The sequence below is a fragment of the Triplophysa dalaica genome, chromosome 15, assembly GCF_015846415.1.
Source record: "Triplophysa dalaica isolate WHDGS20190420 chromosome 15, ASM1584641v1, whole genome shotgun sequence".
Taxonomy (NCBI): domain Eukaryota; kingdom Metazoa; phylum Chordata; class Actinopteri; order Cypriniformes; family Nemacheilidae; genus Triplophysa; species Triplophysa dalaica.
In genome coordinates, this window is record NC_079556.1 from 10,069,518 (window position 1) to 10,084,437 (window position 14,920).

The window sequence follows — 14,920 nt, forward strand, 5'->3', positions numbered from 1 at the left end:
AGACTTTTCCCTTTTGGGTTGTCGATGTATAGTGTAGTGTTTGGATAATTTGAAGCATTGACCTATCCGAGGTGCATCTTGAGTGAAAACGTCATTGCTCCCCATGGACGCTACGTGCGCCGGATGTAACTGAGCGGACTAACGTGGAAGCGGTCGTGCATAATGTCTATTCTGTCATCATTTACTCACCCTCAAGTTGTTCCAAACCGGTATTCATTTTTTTGTACTGCTGAATACACAGAGTATTTAAAAGAATGTGGGAAACCAAACAGTTCTTGGGCATCACTGACTACCAAAGTTGTTTTCCGCCTACTATGAAAGTCAATAGTGGCCCAAAACTCTTTGGTTACCGACATTCTTCAAAATATCTTTCTTTGGGTTCTCCTTTGTGTGCACTTTATACACGTTTGGAACAACTTGAGGGTGAGAAAACATTAACAGAACTTTCATTTTTGGGTGAACTGTTCATTTAACATGGCATGTTAATGGGAGAATAACAACTTTTATCCAAAGCATTCTCACTGAGATGAGAGCTGAATTGCCATTCAATCAGTCAAGGGCAGCAAACTTCATAGATTTAAACAGTCAACATGAACTTATAGAATTTTTCTCTAGTTCCAGTCAAGATGTAATCAAAGTATACTAATGAAGATGGCAACTTTTGCAGAAAACATACAATTATCTCTTCCCCAACCAGCAGATCGCTATACATGATTAGAATGGATCAAAATGGGTCAAATCAAAAATGTGGGGCAGCATTGCAATTTTGGAACACAATATAAGAAAATAATTCAAATAAAAATAAAATAGGATGTAAAAACAAAAACATTCAGATTGACTGCCAAAATATGTGTGTCCTCATCAACAGGAACTAAATTCACAGTTTTATGCTAAACAGGGTTTTGCTTTTTATCTTTGGATCTTACAATTCCTTTACAGTTACCGCTGAATGAAAGACAACTGCTTTCTTGAAACTTCAAACATGGCAGCTACCCCAAAAATCTAAAACAATCCATTAAAATGAAAAGTGTGTGGTTTACCCGCCGTATTAGAGAGAGAACATAGAATATTCATGAATGCAAGTCCACACAGGTGACATGCTTGACTTTTGTTATTTGGCTAACCTAAACAAAAGCAAGCCGGCTGTGTTTTCTTTCGAAGTAGGTAGGGTGCGTGTGAGAGCATGTTCCCTAGAGACCGCCTTTGCTTTTTGTAAAGAGTGTTAAACCAACATGCTAATGATCGGAGAGACGAGAACAACAAGGCGGCCATTACATCACTTATAGAGAGCATCACGTTTTTCTACTAAATCTACATTTAGTCCTACATTTGTAACAACACATCTAGACAGACAAACCATTAGATTAACAGATGGATAAATATACAAAAAGTGGGAACAAAATATTTAAGAAGTGTTAAGAAAATAAAACTGAAATGTCTGAAAGCGGTTATAGGCGAGAGTGCTGTAAGAAACACAGAGAAGTGTTTTTGAGGCAAGAAGGATACGGTCTGGTCTCTCAGGCTGTGGTGGACAGTGAGGTGTGCCTTATTGTATTTATTCGCAGGTGAAGAGGAGCCCAGCATTTACCAAAGGGCCAGCGGGTCAAGGAGTAGGTCGTGGGGGTGTCCAATCTTGGGAATGCTACTGGAGACCCGGGTCAGGAACTAAGAAGATGAGGGGTGATTAATGCAGAGCCCAGACCTGATCGTGACCTCAATAGTGGAACCCGGACCACAAGGCTTCACCTATAGAGACACTGTCTTCCTCCACATATTGTATAGAAGAATATAAAGACTCACAGATTTACACCCTCATCCCAACACAAAAATATGCGTTTTATGAAATACATGTCAACCTGCAGTCATTTCTATAACATAGTATTTCTAAAGCGCATAAGAATAAACAGCTTTGACTATGCAGTAAAAGTATGTACTTTACATACTGTATGGTGTGAAATACTAAACAATACCAAGCAGTAATAAAAGGTATATTTTAATATCACAGACCACTTTGTCATAGACTGGTCGCATGTTAGATATTAGACGCAGAGAGATGCTAATGCTAAGTCCTTTTAAATGAGTTAATACAAATTAAAGGCATAGTTCACCCAAAAATAAACTCTTTCATCATTAACCTACTAACCTAAAATATTTTGAATAATGCTGGTAACCAGACAATTCTGTCAGTTATTGACTACCATTGTACGAACACAAAACCACAGAGACATTTCTCAAAATATCTTCTTTTAAGTTTCACAGAAGAAAATCATATTCATGTTTTGAACAACGGGGGTGAATAAATAATGACAAAATGTTTATTTTTGATAAACTATCACTGTAACTTTTTGTACAGATTCAAGTCATCAAGACATCAGACACGCAATAACTAGTTATATTTCTTAAATATATCACCCACAACCCTCACCCAACCAGCAAGCTAGTTGCCAGGAGGTCTACCCCCAATCTGCAGCTACCACCTGGGCGCAGGACCAGATCTCTGGGCACCCACACCAAACCATCAAGATAAGAGTATTTTAAGACTGAATGGAATGTAGTGAGATGAATTCTCTTTACTCACCTTGGGGACAGACATACAATCCCAAATACATCTATATAAAAATGTACACATATTCATTTATAACCTTTACATGTATTGATGTTCTTGTTGTTGTGTCTGTTTTAAACATTATCCAAAGTATTTTGATTTGTAGTAACTCATTTAACCAAGATGATATGAAGAGCGTGTTTGGTGTCTATGAGCTGCATTTTTGATTCCCTTAATCTTAATGTTTGTTGTGTCTTGGTCACTCTTTCATCTTAGTTTTATTTAACTCAAATCAGCTTTCACATTCAAAACTACATGTTGGAAGACAAAGAACATTAACTTTCCCTCCAAAGGTGCCGCCATCTAATAGGTTCAGTCACGTTTGTAGGATGTGACATCCTTACAGCTAAAAGAGACCACTTTTTGTGCTGTGCTTTCTCTTCATCTAGACCCCTAAATTTGTGCCAGCCTTCTGCAAGCTGCGGCCTTGTCCTTCTATAGACAGATCCTCTGCATAAACTGGTTCTCTATAATCATTCCCACCCAAGATCAACTGGAGTCTCAACAAACTGCATCAGGACACTTTCTTTCTTTTGATGATGCAAGTATCAAACTTAGTCTTATTAATGGATGCATAGAGCATCATTAATTCTTTTAACAAAGGTGCTTTACAAGTAAGAAACTGATGTTTTGTTCAGGCTATTAATCTTCTGAATATCAAATACTGCCATAAATCCATACTCTGTTCTTCTCTGCTTCAATTTACATTTACATTTACATTTAGACATTTAGCAGACGCTTTTATCCAAAGCGACTTACAAAGAGTTAGGGAGCAACAAGCGATATGTCATACAGGAGCCATAATACATTAGGTGCCAATACAAATTTACAGGTTTCAACTAAAGCTAGACCACTACATGTTGAGAGAAAGGTTTTTTTTTGTCTGTCAGGTATTCACAGAAGAGTTGGGTTTTAAGTAGTTTTGTGACTGTTGTGAGAGATGTGGTTGACCGGACAGATTTAGGAAGAATGTTCCACCAGGAAGAAGTTTACTGATTTACACGATTTACTGTCCTTATGAGAAGGCAATACAAGACGCCGTTCAATTTCGATCTTCTTCCAATGCGTACCTATATGTGTTTATGTCAGATAAGTATGCGTCTTGTCTAAATAAAGTCCTGTTTTATGTCACACGTGACGTTGTTTGTAGTTCATGCTCATAATGCTTAGTCCCTAAACATGCAGATTCTTGCTACCCGCTCGTAAACCTAAATGATTTCCCCAATTCATGAATTTGATCCAGATAAGTAAAATTGATCATAATCAATCAATTGAATCCCAATTTGGGTTTATATTTCTTTCCCTTACAAAGGGTGGTGGAAAATATATAACTTACAATTGTGATCAAAACTCATGATAATTCTTAAAAATTTGGTGGAGAATAGCGTTTAAATAATATTGTTTCTCATTCGTAAGCTTAAAAGTTGCAGTGGCCGCTTAAGCTTTAACCAAAAACCAGACGACAAGCTATGACCAACTTTAAAAGTTGTTTGAAATATTAGCCAAAATATCCTTGAGCGAACCATCTCCATAGTTTTTCCTTGAAATGCTGTAATCCAAATATTGCATTCAGTATACTACACATTATGCAGCATGTTCACTTGATGCAAACTTTGAAACACAAATATGGACTTTTCTGTTGAGCACCAAGAAAGAATGTAAGACAAATGTACTCTCTCTCTCTCTCTCTCTCTCTCTCTCTCTCAGGTCTGATGAGACTTCTGATGACACTTCCACCTTTCTGCTCAGTGAGGGGGAAAGATAGGTCTGTCTACACTTCCAAGAGAGAGAGAGAGGGGGCCAGGGAAGCTTGCTGACCCAGGGGAGAGATTTACGGCGGTAATCCTGTAGATACAGACATTCCCCGGGCTCTAGGACCTCAGCCCTGTGAATAACGTCTGCTCTGTGGACATCTTCATTACAGAGTGCAATGCAGGTTAAAATCCCGTTACAGATCCCAGCACAACAACTTTTCCCATGCATGCTAAAGAAAGTCCCCACGAGTTTGCAGGTAGGCTTTGTTCACTTGCTAAAGCCAACAAATCCAAACAATGACAAAAGCAAACAAATATCAAAGCTCAGTATAAACTCTCTCTGTCAACATTAAAGCTTCCCCCTGAAATTCAAATGCGATCGCTTAAATTGGGCTGAGGTTAATCCATCCTAATAAAAAAGGAAAAAAGCACATTCATTAATCTGCATAAGGTGTGTCTCCATGTCTCTGTGGAGATGTCAGGCATGGTGGATACAGCTGACAAATGAAATGAGAGATCTTACACTGACAGGGTCTCTTGGGTTCTGTTTACACGTTCCACTGCACTTCAATATTCATATCTTTCTTTTCAGAGTTTAAACAAGAAGGCATAATCTTGCACTTATCAAAATACATCAGTAAACAGTGTAAAGTTAATGAAACACCGGTGTTTGATGTCACGTTATAGTATTGTGTGAAGAAAACGCTTATCTTAATGCGTTCAGTTCTGTTTTCGATGTAAGATAAAGCACTAATTAATTTCCTGTGACGGATACAGAAACACAAACCTAGAAAAATTAATAGATTGGTTCATTCGGACATAAATGAGAGGTATTAACAAAAATAGCTGTTGTTTTTTTGGCCAATGAGGAAAAGCATTACAATCAGTTCAACTATAAATGTATTTTAAAAATTAAACTCTAAAAACTATAAGCTATAATTGCTTTAAATGTCCATTATGCCATGGTCTGTCTGAATGCTCGATTCTGATTGGCTGGAAGCTGTTCAATAAAACCGTTTAATGCACAGGTAGTTCTAGTTAGTTTGATCACAGTTCAAATGTACAATGTAATCAGATCACACAGACGCACACGCACAGATTGGACATTGTGCTTCAAGTGCTCACTCAAACGTTGATAACCTGCCCAGGACTGGGACTAAAAAACTGCCATTTTAATGCACTTCACGGACGCAATCGCTTTGCGTCGGATGGTTCTTTCCCTGCAAGTCATGCATTAAAATCTTTTAATGCACAGCTAGCTGTGGATTATCCCTTATAGCATCTACATAGAGCTATACTAAGATATATAAAACTATATTAACACAAAAATAAAAATGGTGTCACCCTCTTGTCATTTCAAACCTGTTTGACCTTTTTCTTTAGCAGAACTCAGAATAAGCTATTTTGAAGAATGTTTGTAACCAAACAATGGCTGTACCCATTGATTTCTATTGTATGTACAAAAAAAAACAATGTAAGTCAACTCTGCTGTCTGGTTACCAGCATCTTTTGTATTCTGAAAAACAAGAAAGTAATACAGGTTTCTAAAGACAAGAGGGTTAGTAAATGTTGACACAATTTTCATTATGGGGTGAACTATCCCTTTAAGGTCATAACCTTAAACTCCTCGGAAGCCCAAGAATGCATTCGGATTTCATTTTTTATATTTAAGAAATCATAAAATGATTACCACAATGAAAGCATTCACCCCTTGAACCACTGAGATCATCATCGGCAAGAACCCGCAAGAGAAGGTTTCGTTTGGAAACCACGTCACTACCCAGACTCTAAATCAGAGCTCCTCCTTCCCGCTTCACCACCTACAGTATCTCTCAGATTAGCCAGAGACAGTCACCAGCCCCATTGTGTAGAGAAATAGCAGAGCCAGAGAAAGCTGGACGTAAGCACTTCTACTTTCCCTGCGCTATTGCTGATGTGAGAAAGATATCAGAGGGCAGGAGAGCGCATAGACAGAGAGGAAGTAGGAGAGAAAGCTGGCGCGACTCTGTCCAGAACAGCGGTGACAGAAAATGACAGTGTTCCTCTGGGGCTCATGGGTAATCTTTGCCTTATGTATCATCATGTTCCATCGCAAGAGACATCTGCCAAATGACTCACCGTTTGCAAAACTTACAACGTGTGCAAAAATACCCAAATTGCCTGCATTAGAGCGGTGTAGTATAAAAAGTAGCGCTCTCCCGGGAGATTTGGAGTACTAAATCTAGTCGCTGTTGTGCAGAAAGTGTAGCAAGGCCGTGAGAACTCCCTAGTCTTAAACATGGAATCCACCGAGTCATCACAACTTCAAGATAAGCAACTCTATTACTGCACGCACATGACTGTCATTCTCATGCGGGCTGCTGCATCATGTGTGATATTATCTTTGCAGTTAATGGCAAAAAACGTGAACATTAAATCCAGCCTCAAACCACTTTGGTGTCCATACGAAAGAAGTCAATGGGTGCAGGCACTATTCGGTTACCAACTTTCTTCAGTAAATGATGACACCCTTTTATTCCTGGATGAATGGTCTCTGTGTAATTGTGTAAATTCTTAATGAACGTTTTTCCTAAGATGTCTAAGATGTTCCTCTTAAAAATTCTTAAAAGTAAAATGGTTTGATGGTTTTAGATTGGGTTTTGACCACCAGACTTGGAGACCAACTAACTAGCTGAAGGCAATCTTGGCCAGGCAGGGAGAGCTGTCAGACCATCATAAAATTACTAAAACCAGTTTAGTCAGCCCTAGTGTCCAGTCTAATAACTCTCTCTCTCTCTCTCTCTCTCTCTCTCTCTCTCCAGATAAGCAGTCATAGACTAAATACCCTAATGAGATAGAGATGAGGTTGCACGCACCTTTTTCTGACAGAGCCCCGTCCTTAACCTCAGACAGAGAAAGAGAGAGACTGAAGTCAAAGAGCAGGAGAAAAAGGGAGAGTCATACATCTCAGTGAAACAACATGATTCATGAAAATGTCATGCTGACAGGGCTCAAACTGAGAGCCAACAGTTTGCACTCCCAAAATACCTCCTCTGACTAATGCCACTGCAGGATACACACACACGCAAATGCATATAAAGTATAGAACGCAGGTGTACTTCCAACACACACATTTGCTGTGCGTGTTGGATCACAAAGCAGCAACCTTCAAGCCATTAAATAGTACAGACTGTTCTGTGGAACACCGGACACCTCACGCTGGAAAAGACATTTATAGGTCATTGTAGTACATTATTGCAGAATACTTGATTCTTATTGGCCATTAATGTCAACTGTCTGATATTGCACAATAATCACCCGAACATCTGCAATGTAAAGTAATATTGAAACACCCAACTGGCGTTCCTAGTATTACCTAACTGGGCTGCATGTAATTTTTTGGAGGGTCTGTTGACAGGAATGCAATGTCTTCAGAGATGTATAAAGACCTTACATGTTTTTAATCATCTTAGAAAAAGCTATTTGTATCTACATACACCTTACATGGAATTCGTCATGTTGCTTCTACAGTAGCCCTAAACGAATAAGCTGCTCTAAAGAGTGGATTTCGTAAATACATTATCTCCTTCGGCAAAGAAGCGAAAACGTGACAACATCTTAGTTCTGTGTCAGCCACCGTAGTGCTTCAAAAGGGAGTGGTGAAGTAACCGTTGGTTGCAATTCGCAATCTCAATGGTAGATGCCACTAAATGTCATACACTGGACCTTTAAGATAATAAAACATATCAAAATAAAATAATAAAATATTCTAACTTAAATAAAATATTATGAATATTGAGCTTGATAATGTACATTTCGCCAGTCATTATCACAAAATAAACTCAGAATAGCACAATATTCAGCTCCATGTCAGGCCTAATCCTCAAGTCATTTTGTTGTCAAAATTTACATTTGCAACACTCATTTGCAAAATAACAGAGCCCAAATGTCACTTATTTAAACATATACTGAATAAAAGCTTTTCAGAACATGGGAGAGCCTCAATATATCTCACAGCTGCCATTGGATACCAATCAGAAAAGGTCAGAGGTCATCAGTGTGACTAAGTTCACATCAAAAGGTCCTGTCCTACAAACCTCTACTGTGCTGCTGTTAATATGTACGTTCTGAACAATGTCTGTCCTTAAATGAAAAATGATTAGACAAGTCCACTGTAATAAAAGTAAAATATTGCTGCTTTATAAAATGTGTGTGATTTTGTTTTTCGTTTAGACAAACTAAGCTCACGCTTGGTATCTCCTCCACTTGTATCTGGAACACCTGAAGCACAAAAAGAGTTCCAGAATCCCGCGCATTAAAAAGTAGTTTGCATGGGGCTTTGCTGTATTTGTTCCGCAGAGCTGAAATATCACGGCCAGAGCTCGATGTGCATTTGTGAGGCGAGTGATTCAGTTTGCTATAAATATGTCTGCCCTTTCCACTCGGCCAGCACAACGGATTAGCAGCTTTCCGTCTCCAACGCCACGTGCGTACACAATAAAAAAAGTTTCCCTAGCTCCCATTTTTTCTCAATCTTTTTACCTTTGCTCTGAAGTAAATATACTGCAATGGACTGTGGCGTGACATAGTAAAATGAAGATACAGAGAGAGAAAAGAAAGATGCAGTTAGGGGCACCCTGAAGCACACAGAGCTCCAGTATGACTCCGATTCACTCTTTTCTTCTCTTCTTTCTGCCTGATGGAAGAAGGGAGAGATGGAAAGAGAGAGGGAGAGACGTGCAGAGAGAAGGTTCTCTAGAGTTGGGGAGCACCAAGAGCCTTTTTAATCTGTTACAGAATGAAAGTATGCCAGATCACAGAGCTGCTGATGTCACTCGGGAAACGGCGGTGCTCGCACTGCACTCTACTGTCTTATCTGTAGCACTGGGACCACAGCAGTCACTGCTCTGAGACTTCTGCATGCAGACACATCCTTTTCAGTTTGCTCCACTTCTGTTTCACTGTCTGAAATCATTGCGTTCTCCCTGCTGTATGTTTTATTTTGGCAGTTTAGCTAATTCGATATAATCGGCAGTATCATAAGCAGGCCCAGATGGAATCTTTGAACTTTCGTTGAGTTGAAAGTACATTTTTACTGGTAGATGAAAACATAAATCATATTAAATTAAGATAACATATTTTTATATACCGTAAGCACAGGAGCAAAGGATGTGTAGAGCTTTAAGCAAAGTGACAGTTCAATTTCCGTTTCTGAGTGTTACGATTTAGGCCTGGTTATGTTGTTTCACTCTTACACTCTAAAAACGGTGTTAAACACAACACAATCTGTGTTAATTCTGGGACAACACAAACAGTCAACATTCTGTGTTGCTTTAAACTCAACTTCTGTTATACCTTTCATTTATTAAACACAAAGTGACACATAAGGCCAAATTTAACAGCTTGCGGCAGCGCAAATACCTATTTTTGGTGAAAAAAAAACTACAATAGGTATTTACTTAAGACGTGACGCAGCTGTTTTTGCGACTGACCTTATTGCATTATCATTTGTATGAGTTTCCTCATCAGACGCAAACTTTATGGGAGGAGAGTATTTAAACATGATTTTCAAAGGTTTACGCTCGTCATAGTGCTGGTTTTGCGGCTTTATTTACAACCTAAAAGTATGCATGTCTTAAACCGTGCGCTAATTGCATTGGTCATTTTGGGAATATTGCACCTGTGTTTTTTTTATGTGCACCTTTGTAGTAAATCACCCACAGAAATGTTCACTCCATCGGCACTTTTGTTTTATTGTGCTCTTGCGGTTTGGACGTTTCGTAAATCTGGCCTATAATGTGTTAAACAGCATAACAACAAATAATGTGTTAATTATTGACATCCTTTTTAAGAGTGTATTAGAAACGTACACGACCATAGGAGTTAAAAGTACAAAAGTTTACACTGGTAATCATAGTTCATGCCAAAAAGACCAAATTAAGTGTTATTACCCTAAAATCACGTTTCATTTCTAGTCAAATATTTGTCATAAAAAATGTTTCATATTGCAAATATGCATATTGCAATGGTTAGTAATAAATGTATCATTTTAATTATGTATAGTCAAAGTTGTATATCAAAGAAGAGAGCAGAAACACTGGCGAGATGCTTGTGATGCTTTCTTTTCCCATTGAATGAGATGTAGGCCTATGTTGGATATAACAATGCTTTGTGTATGGCATAATTTAAATGGATTTTACAAACTTCAAACATTATTGTATTGGATATTGCCTTATTTAGCAAAGTTAATGCATTTCCCTCAATATCGTGCAGACATACTATACAAAATATGATACTTTTGGAGTAAAATCTACATTGGCATTTGGCAGACACTTTTATCCAAAGCGACTTACATTGCAGTGTATTATACATTTGTTTATGACTATGTGCTATTTACTGGGCTCATACCTATGACCTTGGCAAACACTGAGCCACAGGAAAGAGTTATACAAAATATTTGTTCATCCTTAAATTGTTCTTGCCACTAAGAAAAATCCTGACATTGTAACTGATCCTAGGCAGTCCTTTACATCATCACCTTTACATTCCTGTCAGTCTACTTCATCAATCTAAACACAGTGCATGGTTAAGTCACAGCTATCCCCTGGTTCCAAATTTACCCCATGCATATGTTCTAGTAAAGTATGAATCATGCTGAGATGTTCTGTTAGCATGAAAGGGTCATCTGACCCTGGGCTGTTATGAGCAAAATAATTCAGGTCAGCTAGATGCTAACCGTTCCAGCAGGAGCCTTTGACTGTGAACAACATCAAAACGAGATGAAATAAAACTTTTTACCTTATTTCCAGTACCGGTAGCACCTACTGGCACCCATATTTGAGAACCGAACCACCTCCTAGTTTGGGACAGGCTAATATAAATATTTGGCACAAGTAATTGAAACGTCGACTTTCCATTGCAAAGCTTGAAGAGCATCTAAGGCATGTCGCAGCTTCCAAATGCGATAAGATGAGCGTATTAGCTATTATTGGATGTAAACATTAGTAACCTCAGATCGGACTGGAAAAAGGCATGACTCCCCCCAACCCAACACTGTTTTTAGCTGTCTCTCTATGCACCACAAGTGTATATTTATATGTAAATACACGTGATGAGGGTGCTCTGGTTTCAATGAAAATACTCAAGTTGTGATGTGATCCAAAGACTAGCGGCCGGGAACAAATCAACAGCACGTAGTCGGGCATCATCTTTAGCGGCACATAGCGAGAAGGCCAAAGGAAAATATGACGCAGCACAGCTGGGTCATTTAATGAATTAACGGAGGAATGTCTTTTTTTACTGCACCCGCGATTAAAAATAGGCCTGGAAGATGAAATCAGATGCCGAAGGATCAGGGCAAGAAGGTGGCGTGGGCTGTATTTTTAGGGGGACGGATGATAAGAGAGGCGCTGGGCTGTTGGGTTACTCCAGATTGAGAGACCTCTTGAGAACATCTCCTAAGCAGCTGATGGGCTTCTCGAGCCAGACTTCTTTTAACTGCACTGGGTCACGAGTGTATTACCGTGGTCCACTTCTCTGATGAGAAAGTTAGGGGCTGCTCTAACCTCAAAGCAATCCGCTCCTCTTTAGCGATTGTGATTACAAGGGAAACTTGATGGACCTCTTGCAAAAGTGTGATGTCAATTTGCATCCTCATCTGCTGTGTCACATTCTAGTTCCCTGTGACATAAATCATATACAGTTCAAAAGCCATTCTTTATTTGTAATTTTTCACATTTCAGAATAATAGCAAACCCATTAAACTCTGAAACACAACTGTAACTATAAAAAGTTATGTTGTGATAAAAGCATCCAAAAGACACAAAACGGTGTTATAGCATCTTCAAAGTTGACACATTTTTAAATAGCATTTACAATATTGTTCTCTTGGCATTTATCAGCCAAAATCCTAAAATAACAGTTCACCCAAAAATGTAAACTCTGTCTCTATTTACTTACGCTCAAGTTGTTCCAAATCTGTGTAATTGTTTTAGTCCTGATGAACAAAGAGAAAGATATTTGGAAGAATGCTTGTAACCTAAAGAAAAACAGTTCTTGGCCACCAATGACTACCAAAGTCGGAAAAAAAGTCTTTGTTCTGTTGAACACAAGAGAAGATATTTTTAATAATGTAGGAAAGCAAACAGTTCTGGGGCCCCTTTGACTACCATTGTTTTTTTTCCTACTATGGTAATCGATGGCCAAGAACTGTTTGGAACTTGAGGATGAGTAAATGATGAGATTTTTTTTGGGGGGGTGGGGTTGTGAACTGCTCCTTTAAGGTCACCCTGGTACGTTTTTTAAAGAGTACATAACACGAGATCATGAAATTACATTTCATGCAGTGTGTAATGTTGCCTGGTTTGAAAGTAAGCAGTCTGCCAAGTTGTAAATCCGAAGGTGAATTGGTAACAAAGTTATTGGCTTGGAAAAAGTCCAATTTGCGAACTGCTGCGGATTTACGTCACTACATATAGTCCCCGCCTAGGTTTTGCTAGAACTGCCCGCGAAAATGTCACTCTTCTCCCCCAATCACTGTAGCTCGTAAGCCTCATTCGTGGTCTAGTCCATCTGACCAATCGCATCAGACTAGGCTAGCAGAAAGGAGGGGATAAAACAGATGAAACGCACAACGAACCATTTGAGAGTCAGTCAAGAAGTAAGGCAAGAATAATTACCTATTATAACGAAATAAAAGTGTTTTTAACCATTCTATGTACATGAACTTGTTGATGGACACTCCATATACCAAAGAAGGACCTTAAAAATCCCTAGTTATGAACTCTTTAAACAAGATTGAAATAATTACTATGTACTATTATTGGCTGCTATTTTTTCAACATATGTCATCGGCAAAAAAATGTTTTATACAATTTTAAATTGAAAATAAATGACTGTGTTACTATGTCTCTCCAAAAGTCATTTAAACATACTGTAAATCTACAGTTTTCCAGAGCAACATTTTATTCAAGTGATTTAAAACTTATGAACGGTAGACTATTATACACAAATTTGGACACTGGCAAGAGCCTAGAGACCCACTAAACAATAAGATATCACTCACAATGACCTACAACACAATAATGAGGTTGCACGTTAATAAGTATCTGATATTTATCAACATAACTGCTGTAAAACTTGCCGTGACAAATGTTTTTCTGCTGTCATTTATTTCTGTTACTATGCAGCTAAGTTGTATCTGTTAAATGATTAAGCTTTTGTGAAACACACAATTTCTTTTCTGAAAACTTAAAGACATTTATAGTGCATCCTGGAAATTTAAAAAGGAACTGCATTAGTGCCCGAAACAATGTAAACAATGAGAAACATCTGACTCTATGGGTAGTGAGTCCTATTGCTGAACTAAGCAGTGAATGAGACACGGCCATACAGTATATAGAAAAGCTGACCCACCTGTTTCACTTCTTTCATCCCTGTCTTGTGTAGGCTACATCATCAACACGTGGTGGACCTCCACGCCAAATGTGACCAGCACTCGCCAAGGTCAACGAAACCCAAAGTCTATACTCCTGTGCGGAACACCTGTGAAACGGATCGGTTTCGCTTCATCCCCTCAAAAGCTTGGTAGAAGCCCCCGGACTTGGACTAGCTTCACCATACGGATGATACACTGTCACTACAGGATTACACAGAGATAAAACACTGCTTCTCTCAAATCTCTGGGGCTCTCCCACAATTTTCACAAGTGCCCTTTACAGAAAGAGCAAATAATGGTTCACTTCTATGCCGCTAGAAAAATGTGATAAAGGCCGCAAAAACAACCCGGACAAGAAGGTGGGAAGGCAGATAGGACAGGCACAGGGTAGGAAACAGGCTTTCAAGATTTGAGCCCATGGCTTCAAAGGACGTGCGGCGCAGCGCAGAAAGCACACAGCAGGACCAATCTGAAGCTAGAACAAAAAGAGCTGCACTCCTACAGTGCCAATTCATTTCTCCTTATGAAACTGTTTAAGTTTGAGGGCTTTACTTCTGGGAGGCTTTCAGCCAGAAGAGCCCGGCGCTATATTAATTTCAGCACTTTACCTTTCGCAACCCGGAGACCTCTGACCTGCCTTACCTGTATAAATAGAAAGAACTAATTTACTAGCGAGAAAGCGCTAAGGGGCAAACATGTCCTGGGTAATGAAGTGTTCAGCTTGTGCATGATTAACCAGCTGGTGGGGGTGGGGCAGAAACCACAGGCCATGAAATAAGGGGTAAAATTGATTAGCAATTTTCATTTACACAGCTAAACAAAAGCTGCTTTGCATATCAGCCCGATTCGTTTATGCAAAAAATACCGAGCTCACGTATCTAACTTTATAGGGCTACGACTATGAAAGCAAAAACAAGGGCTATTTTAAAAGAGGTGGTCACGGAGGCACACTGTACCAGGTGCGATGCTTTTTGTTACCGGGCCAGTTCTAAATCTGGACCGGTGAACAACAAGCTGGGAATGTTCAAGAAACAATATCATTTGATCTTCCATTGTTGCGCAGAATATGCAAACCACTTTCAAAGCCGTCTCTTGGTGCTATTTTTGTAATCACTGAAGCTACCAAAATCCCTTTGGATCAAATGT

The 14,920-nt window shown here is 39.0% G+C and overlaps 1 protein-coding gene across 7 annotated transcripts in view; it reads right to left on the minus strand.

Annotated features, from left to right (window-relative positions):
* Nucleotides 1–14,920, minus strand: part of esrrga (estrogen-related receptor gamma a) — a 144,394-nt gene that overhangs the window by 123,329 nt on the left and 6,145 nt on the right. The window contains exon 1 of one of the 7 annotated variants that reach the window (XM_056768324.1): nt 11,137–11,252. The exons of the other annotated variants lie outside the window; for them this stretch is intronic. The gene's annotated coding sequence lies outside the window, so the exon portion shown is untranslated. Of the gene's footprint in view, nt 1–11,136; nt 11,253–14,920 lie in introns of those variants that run through there. 7 annotated transcript variants of the gene reach the window in all.